Source organism: Hylobates moloch, unplaced genomic scaffold (assembly GCF_009828535.3).
Source record: "Hylobates moloch isolate HMO894 unplaced genomic scaffold, HMol_V3 SCAFFOLD_12, whole genome shotgun sequence".
In the NCBI taxonomy this organism is placed as follows: Eukaryota; Metazoa; Chordata; class Mammalia; order Primates; family Hylobatidae; genus Hylobates; species Hylobates moloch.
In genome coordinates, this window is record NW_026652287.1 from 69,761,272 (window position 1) to 69,770,469 (window position 9,198).

The following is a 9,198-nucleotide window of genomic DNA, read 5'->3' on the forward strand; positions in this document are numbered from 1 at the left end:
AGGCGTGAACCAGGAGGCAGAGCTTGCAGTGAGCTGAGATCACCCACTGCACTCCAGCCTGGACGACAGAGCAAGACTCCGTCTCAAAAAAATAAAATAAAATAAAATAAAAATAAAAATAAAAAAATAAATATAGAAGGCATGATGGAAATAGAAAGTCACCATTAGCAAAGACAGTAATCAATATACACTAATAGTACTGAGAGAAGTTGTGTTAAGAAACAGGGCATTTGCATGATCTCAAAGTATCTCCCCATAAGATACTTTTAGTTACAAAGGGAAAAGCAGTAGCCTTGTAGAGAGGAAACCTGTCAACTACCACAGAATCAAGTGACCAAAGTTAACTTCACCAGTAATGCCATATTGACGTCAGGGATTCTTAACATGATGCACTGAGAAGGGCACAATATCACTTCTGTGATAGTCTTGCCCAAAATGCATAACCTCAATCTCATCATAAGGAAACATCAGACAAGTGTACATTGAGAGACATTCTACAAAATAATTGATTAGCACTCTTCAAAAGTGTCAAGGTAATGAAAGACAGACTGAGAAACTGTCACAGATTGGAGAAGACTAAGGAGACATGACAGTTGGAACTTAGACCAGTTAGGACATTAGGGGACAACTGTAACATTTGGATAAGGTCTGCAGATTAGTTAATAGAATTATCTCAATACTAACTTCCTGGTTTTGATCATTGTATGGTGGTTAGGGAAGATGTTAATATTAGAGGAAGCTGGACGACAGGTATATGAGATCTCTGTATTGCTCTGCAACTTTTCTCTACTTCTAAAATTTTTCAAAATAAAAAATTAATAACATAAAAAAGCCTTTTTCACTTAGACATTTTTTTGTTTATTTTACTTATTTTGATTTTTAACTGGGCCCAGATTTTAAAAATATATTTAGAGTGACATCATTTACTTTTCCTTTCAGAATACTTTAATGGGATTAAGGAAGGAAATTGAGAACGTTGAGTTGCCTCTGGCCCTCTCCCTTCCTAGAGACAAGATTCAATCCCAACAGGGAAATGGTGGGGCAGTAGGTGGTGGAGGATTCAGGGTGGATCCAGCGGGATGGAATTTTCTGGGAAAGTGTTGTCACTCCTATGCCTGAACAACAGAGGGGAGGGAGAAGTTACTGGAACTCAGAGAGATTAGCTGAATGAAAAGAATACTGGACAGTATTCATGGCCTTCAGGGGCAGGACGCAAGCATCCCATAGCAACCAAGCAGCTGGAGCAGGTAAATAAATAATCTAATTTTACTTCCTTTCTGCCTTCTGAGCTCTTGCCAGGGCCTCCCATTGACTGAACCCAATCAGAAGCCACAGGGGGAGGGAGCCCATTGATACAGTTTAAATATATCTACTTCTAGTACCCAGAGCAGGGTGGAGAAGACTGGAGAGTACATCTGGAGAAATAAAGGTAAGATATCCAGCATGAAGATGATCTACTCCACCTCTCTCATTTTGTAGATGAAAAAAGCCTCAAAGAAGTGGAAAGATTTATTCAAGGACACAATAAAAGGCAGTTTGGTAGAGTTGAAACCCATTAATCTGCAAGTTGGAAGACAGGTTCTAGTCTTGGATGGGCCACTGCCCTGGGCTTTAATTTCTGTATCTACGAATGAATGGAGGTAGACTAAAGCAATGGTCTTCAAACTGGGGTATCCATACACTTGGGTTTACTTAGGAATTTGTAGGAGGTATAGGGTATGGATAATTTTAAGTGAATTATTTTCCAGACCCACAGCTTCCTTACTTATACTGCCTTCTAAAATTAATCTGCTTTTCCCTTTCATAATCGTCCTTCTCCCACTTGACACAAGAAAAGCATACCTTTCATTTATCATACATATGACTATAGTGCATTACCCCAAGGTGTGAAAATTTTGAGACACCAAACAAAGGGGCATTTTGAAAATGCATAGCTTTTGAGACAGATTCCTCTTACAGTACACCAGACAGCTTCAATTAAGAAATACTGAAAGAGGCAGCATTTACTCATGGCAAGTATGCATCTGTACATAGCCTTTCTGAGAAGAGTTTGTATTTCACAAATGAACATTTCACATTTCAAACATAAGGTTGGAAGTGGGTCTTTGTTCATTTAGGAGGAAAGAAGATTCTAATCTGATTCAGATGATGAGCAGCTTCTAGGAACTGGTTGTGCCACATGCCAGGCTGACTGGCACAACCAGGAGTGAGGATATGTAATTATCTCTACTTCTCATACACATGATTTTATTCTTGTATAGTGTTCTGTCTTCACAGAAAAACCAGTTCACAATGCTCTAGATGGAGCCAGGAGTTTCCAAGACCAGTTGTCACTTCCCTTTGAATATGTTTAAACTAGGACACAGCAATTGCCACACTGGGTCAGGCTTATGTATCACTTGTCCCACTCCGTTGTCTATTTGGAGAGCAGCAGTGGTCTTCTTGATGCTCACCTTAAGGTTTATAATTTTAAGTTTCTTTTACTTGCCAATTATGACTCTGCCTACCTTACGTTTCTCTATAATTATCCCTCCAATTCTTGAAAATATTATTATTTTGTTAAAATGACAACATGCTCACTAAAAATTCAAACAAATTAGAAAGTATAAAAAGGAAGGACAAAAACATCCCAAATTCGACCAATCAATAATAACTATTAACATTTGGTGACTGTCTTTCTGTGCCTAGACACATTCTCTGCCTAGATACACATGGATATTAATTCCATAAATACGACCATACCACACATGCTGTGCAGTAAACTGCCCTTTCCCTCAACAATGTGTAATCCGTATGCAGCATATCGCGTATGTTTTATTTATGTGCTCAACACTCCTTTATTGAAATCCATTTGGATTACTTCCAATTTTCCACTCTCTTTATGCCATGATGAACATCCTTGTGCATATTTCTTGTCATACTCTGAAAATATCTGTTTGAAGTTATGAATTATATTATTTTTGGATCATAGGCTCCTTCAATAATCTAATGACAGCTGTAGATCACCTCCCTTCCAAAACACATGTCTTCATATAACTCATTTTGTCTTTGATGTTTGTTTTTGTGGTTCATAAATATGCCCCCTAAAATTCATCCTTGGACTTGCTAAAGATCCATGAGCCCTAAATTAAGAACTGCTACTTTAGGGTTAACTCCAAGACATGTACATTTTAAATAACCTTTAAAGTAATTTATGTTAATTTATCACTTGTGTGAACACTCATGTGTCCTTCTGCCTCTTTTAGTTGGTGGGTTCACCCTCCAGTCTGTGCCCAACTCTGGAGGTTTGGTGATATAATAAGTAATCAGATTATATAAATTTCCATTTACTACCACAGGGGCTGAAGGGATTTTGAATACAAAGCAGTGCACTCAACCTTACTTCATAGCCCTTAAGAAAGATTCGTAAGTCAAAAAGTTTTATGAGGCCAAAAGTTTCATAAGGTGAAAAAAGTGAAAAAATGTATTTGAGTCTTTGCTTCCTTCATTCAACAAAAAGATACTGAGTAACAGCTTTGTGCCAGTCCTGATTCTAGGAGCTGGGGATACACAGATGAAGACTAGGTTCTGCTTTCAGGGAATTCCAGGTCTAGGTGGGGGAACAGACATATAGACAAACCATTGTCAGGCAGGCAGAGATTATAGTTGGCTATAATGAGCAGCATTAAGACAAAAGTACAAAACTGCATTGTGTACTCGGGTCATCCTCTGTGAGGTTTATTAGCAAACCTGCTCCCTTCACATGGCTCATTCTTCATCCCCACCCATCTGAATCTTCTTCTCTCCATCCAATATTTATTTCACTTCTCAGGGAGACTTAATCTAATTTGAAACTCAATAATTTCTAGGATGGCTGAAGTGAATCAAGGAAGCTAAAGAATGTAAAAAGTACTCAGGACACATGTGGCAAGGCTACTGGATGACAACATTCACTTTGCAGATTTGCAAATACAGATGGCCTAGTAATTGAGTTACTCCAGCAGATGAAAAATAGAAGAAACTTCAAGTCAAACTTACACATGTAGATAAGTAGATTGCTTGCTATCCAGTGGAGTGTATAATTATTATAACCACAAAGCAATAGCCTATCTAAGAAGCTTATTTTTGTGGTTATTATTATTATTATTTGCCAAAGGTACTTTATACCTTTCGGCTCAGACTTACTCAATAGTTGAGTGCCCTTAGAAATAAGCCATTTTATTTTTTTCTGTCACAGCCCGGGGATCTCTTCAGTAGCTTGACTTTCTGTTTTAATTTCTTTATTGAGTTTTTCGGTTCTAGCATTTCTATTTTTTTAAACAATTATTTATTGATGCATAATAGATGTGCATAGTTTCAGGGTATAGGTGATAATTTAATACATTCATATAATTTGAGTCGAAGATCAAATTAGTATAGTTGAGATATTCATCACCCTAAATATTTGTCTTTTCTTTATGCTAGAAAGAATTTCCTTTTGAAATAGGTGAATCTAGCCTATTTGCTGTGAGTTTGATGCCATTTGGTCCTCTGCGTATATCCATTCCTGTCATTCTTTCCCATGTTTTTATTTTTCTTCTTCCCTTGCTGACCACCATCTTCTCTTTTTCTAAGCTTCTCACATTCAAATTGTCATTCATTGGTAAATTCTAGGTCTTCACATTTGCAACAATCTTCAGTCACTACTTGCTTGTCTCTCTGAGCCAGGCCCTGGGGTTCCGAGGACACAGCAGGAAACCATCCCTCAGTTAAGGTCTTTTCCTGTATCTGGGAATGAGAGGAAGAAGGTGAGGGTAACTATTTCTCCCAAATTCTTATTTCATAAGGACAGTACTCACAAAACTATTTTAGTTATGTTGATTTCCCTTAGAATTTTGATTCATGGTTATTTTCCATAAAGATCGATTTTTTTAAAGAAAATGTTTGGGGTGTGTGCACTTTACATTCAAAATGAAAGTATATGTTGATGCATAAAATGTGTTTTTAATACATGTATTAATTATTTACAAATATGAGTCATAGGCACCTGAAATCAAGCACTGAAGTCTATCAAGAACAGAATCCATGGTATTTAAATAGTACAAAGGAGGATGGCTGTAACATCTGTCAGCATCCCTGCTACACTTCTGGGTTAGACAGTTTTTTTCTAAGGATTCTTCATGATACAAATAAAAACATTTAAAAATCTCTACAATATTTCTTGCACATTCAGTGCCGACAAAAATGTTTTATGTTAGCATCTCATATTACTTAATTTGTTTTTGATGTAAAATGTAACTTATTTCCCTTAACTTTTTATATTTCATTGATGTATTGTGTTTTTCAAATCTAGTTCACACTTAAAGCCAGAGATTCTCTTTTAGGTTTGAATAGTGTTTTATGCTATGTTTTTATAATTAGTATAACTTCTGTTTTCTCATTAGTCAAAGGGGGATCACAGTAAGGTTGTCACAGGATCATAGGTTGTCATGAGGTTAAATGAATCAATACATATAATGGTATAATGACAGCAACAACAACTAACATTACTTGCATATTTCCACAGGCTAGGCACCATGTCATGTGTTTTACGTGTATTAACGCATGTTCTCTTCCCTACAACTCTATATGGTAAGTACTATTATTATTATACTTTTTCTCTGTACTGTTTAGGAAACTGAGGGCACAGAGCATTTGAGTAATGTTCCTAGGTTACAACAGGTAGCAAATGGCAAAGCTGGGATTAAAATTCAGGCAGATGGATTTCAGAGCCTAAACTCATCCACTACGCTCTACTGCCTCTCGAGTAAGATAATACTTAAAAGAGCCAGGCTGTGGATAAGTAGGAATTTTTGTACAAATTGAAAAGTAAAACCTGGAGCATATGAAATGAATGCTTTTTATCTTGCTAATGCTCAGTACAGTCTGGCTAAGGCATCTCTAATACTTAATGGCTGCTATTTTAATAAATTTTTCAGGTCTCTTTCTTCCTCCTTTTCCTGAATGTTCTTAAACATCTGACTTCAGGTGGAATACCAGTGGAATGAACGTGAGGATTTTAATCAGAAAGGGTTCTACTCTTTACCAGCTGTGTGACCTTGTGCAAGTCACATGCCTATCTGAACCCTTATTTTCTTATGTGTTCAGATGGCGGTAATATCTGCTTCAGCTTCTATAAGAGGAGGCATGAAATAGCTAAACATTAAAACACAGAGGAAGGCAATCAGGAAACTTAGACTATGAATACAGAATATGACCCTCACTGACTGAGACTAAGAACATTGCCTTAGATGCCTCCAAGGCTCAGGGTTCCACCAATTCTCAATGAGGATGGAAATTAATGTCATATGGAAAACTGTATATTTTCCTCATTCCTTAATCCATGTAATAATTCCTATTAGATCTTGTAATTTTTTTTTTTTGAGATGGAGTCTCGCTCTGTCACCCAGGCTAGAGTGCAGTGGCATGATCTTGGCTCACTGCAACCTCTGCTTCCTGGGTTCAAGTGATTCTTCTACCTCACCCTCCCGAGGAGCTGGGATTACAGGCACACGCCACCATGCCTGGCTAATTTTTGTATTTTCAGTAGAGACAGGGTTTCATCATGTTGGCCAGGCTGGTCCTGACCTCAGGTGATCCACCTGCCTCGGCCTCCCAAAGTGCTGGGATTACAGGTGTGAGCCACTGCCCCCGGCCAGATCTTGTAATTTTTATCAAGTCAAAACATGAAGAACTCTTTAAGGTAATTTTATAGATTTTAGAATTTGTACTTTTAGTAACAACTCTGGTGTACAAATAATATGAACAAAAATATAGAAAATGCAATTAGGTTAGTCAGTATATGGGAAAACGCTAGACCTCTGTAGAAATCAAAGAAATGCAAAAGAACCATATGTTTCATATATGAAAATATTCAGTGCTGCCGAGAGTCATATTTATTTTTGATGGGTGTGTAAACTGAAGAAAAACCTGTTGGAAGGCAATTTCAAATATGTAACAAGAACCTAAAATATGTTCATTTACTTTAAGATAATTTCAGTTTCTGAAATCCAGCTTCAAGAAATAACATGAACTACCAAATGAGCTTTTAGTATGAAGTCTTCATTGTGGCATTATTTATAATAAGAAATTGGAAACAACTCAAATGCCCTACAAACTGGGAATAGTTAAGTAAACAAGATGTTTCCCACATAATAGATTACTGTGCAGGTATTTTAAATTAGGCTTATAAATAATTCATAATGGGATGGCAAAATACGTGTAATATAATTTAAGTGAAAAGCAGGATAGTTAATATAGTACGACCACAACTAAGTCAAAAATAGTTGTACAAATACAAACATTTGAAAAAATACATCAGAATGTTACTAATGGTTATTGGTGAGGTGATGATTAAGGGTGATTTATTTTGTTTTCTACTTTTCTATATTTTTCTAATTTTTTGTAATGAGCATGTATTATTTTACAATATTAAAAAACAAAGCAAATGATATGAATAAAGATTTTGTTGGTAGGGTGGGCAGTAGTGTCTGTTCTAGCATGATATCTGAACAAGGCATACCATTCCACAGGCTTTCTGTGAGAATTAAATATTCGACTATGTGTAGCAGCAGCCAATATATATTGCATGTATTAAGAAACTGTATAGAATATTTACATTTTACAGCCTTACATAAAAGATAGTAAAGTGTTTTGTGAAACTTTTTTCTTACGTTTCCAAAGAATTTATAGTTAAGAATTCCCTAATTAGCTAGCTTTCCTATATATTTGAAATTTCATTTATGTAACATGCAACTTTTCAGGACTTCTTTTGTAATCAATTATCATTATTATTATTATTATTTTTAAAGTTTTTGCCCCTTGTTCAGTGGTGAAATGTAGAGTCCTGGTTTACACCTGTTGTCCTGGTGTAATTATTTAATAGCGCCTCCTTTTTCTCTCCTTTTTCTCCCAGACAATAGTTACATGGTCACCCTAGCAATATCAGATATGGGGGGAAGGGGAGAACAAATCATATCTTCTGGATGCTGACTCTGGAGTGGGGGTGAAGGGGGGCAGGGTGGGGACAGTTGGCTCCTGACAACCAGCATGCAGAGAGAAATAACTGCAGCTGTACCAGAAGCGCCCTAGTTGCCTATAAACACTGTCCCACGGCTGTTATTACTTAGTCTAATCAGTCATATATCTATTACTTTTAAGTGATTCTGACAGCATTGGCTCTATCTGAAGGTGGAAAAGAAAATCTATCTAATTTATTTAAGATACCAAAGACACACCTGCCCCAGGTATTCTTTTCCACCAGCCCACTCTGGAGCTCCGCATTTTTACCCATAGTGTTATTATAATTAGATGTGATCAAAATAATTAAAATTCTATCTGGAGAGAAATAGCCCCAAAAGTACAGAGGCGATAACACTATTAAGAAGTTAGAAAGATCCTCATGTTGACTCTGCTCTTCCTAGCTGGATGACCCTGGGCAAAGGATGTAACTTCTCAGACATCAGTCTTTTCAGTAGCAAAAGGAGGAAAATAAAACCTGTTCTGACTATATCATGGGAGTTGGAGTATGAATAAAATGGTTACTGTAAGTGAAAATGCTCTGTAAATACAAAAGCACTCTGCCAATGTCACAGACTATTAGTATTATGAAGTTATTAAAATAAAAAAACACATTAGCTGAGCTAACAGCCTTGAAACACAATGAGCAACTCCTGGGGGAAAAGACACACAGCTGACCAGACACACAGCCCAGAGTAAGCCTTTGGGAGGGGTGGAAGTGGGAAAGCTGCTAAATATGATGCAAAAGGCTTCTAGCCCCAGGGAAGGAAATGACAGAAATCTTCCTTTGACAGGTTTTTTTCAGAGCTGGCTTTGCTAGGAAACTAAGGGCTAAAATGAATTTTTGATACTCTTGGTTACTGTTCTCCCAATCCACTCCCCTCCAGTTCTAGAAAATAAACTTCATGTGGGTGAGGATTTTTGTCCCCTTTCTTCACTGCTAAATTCCCAGCACTTAGAACATTTCCTGGCACAAAGTATCAGGATAATTTATATTGCATAAGTAAATATAATTTGCCTGTGTCACCTGTGTTCTTCATTCATGCCTGTAATTTAAAGTTGGAAAAGTGTTGTTATTGCAGTTCTGGAGCTACTTAAAAGGAGACTTAGACCCTAAGTTTTGGATACAAGGCCTTGATCTAGGTCACAGAATGATAGCTCTCACTTGTAACTGCTGTTTCC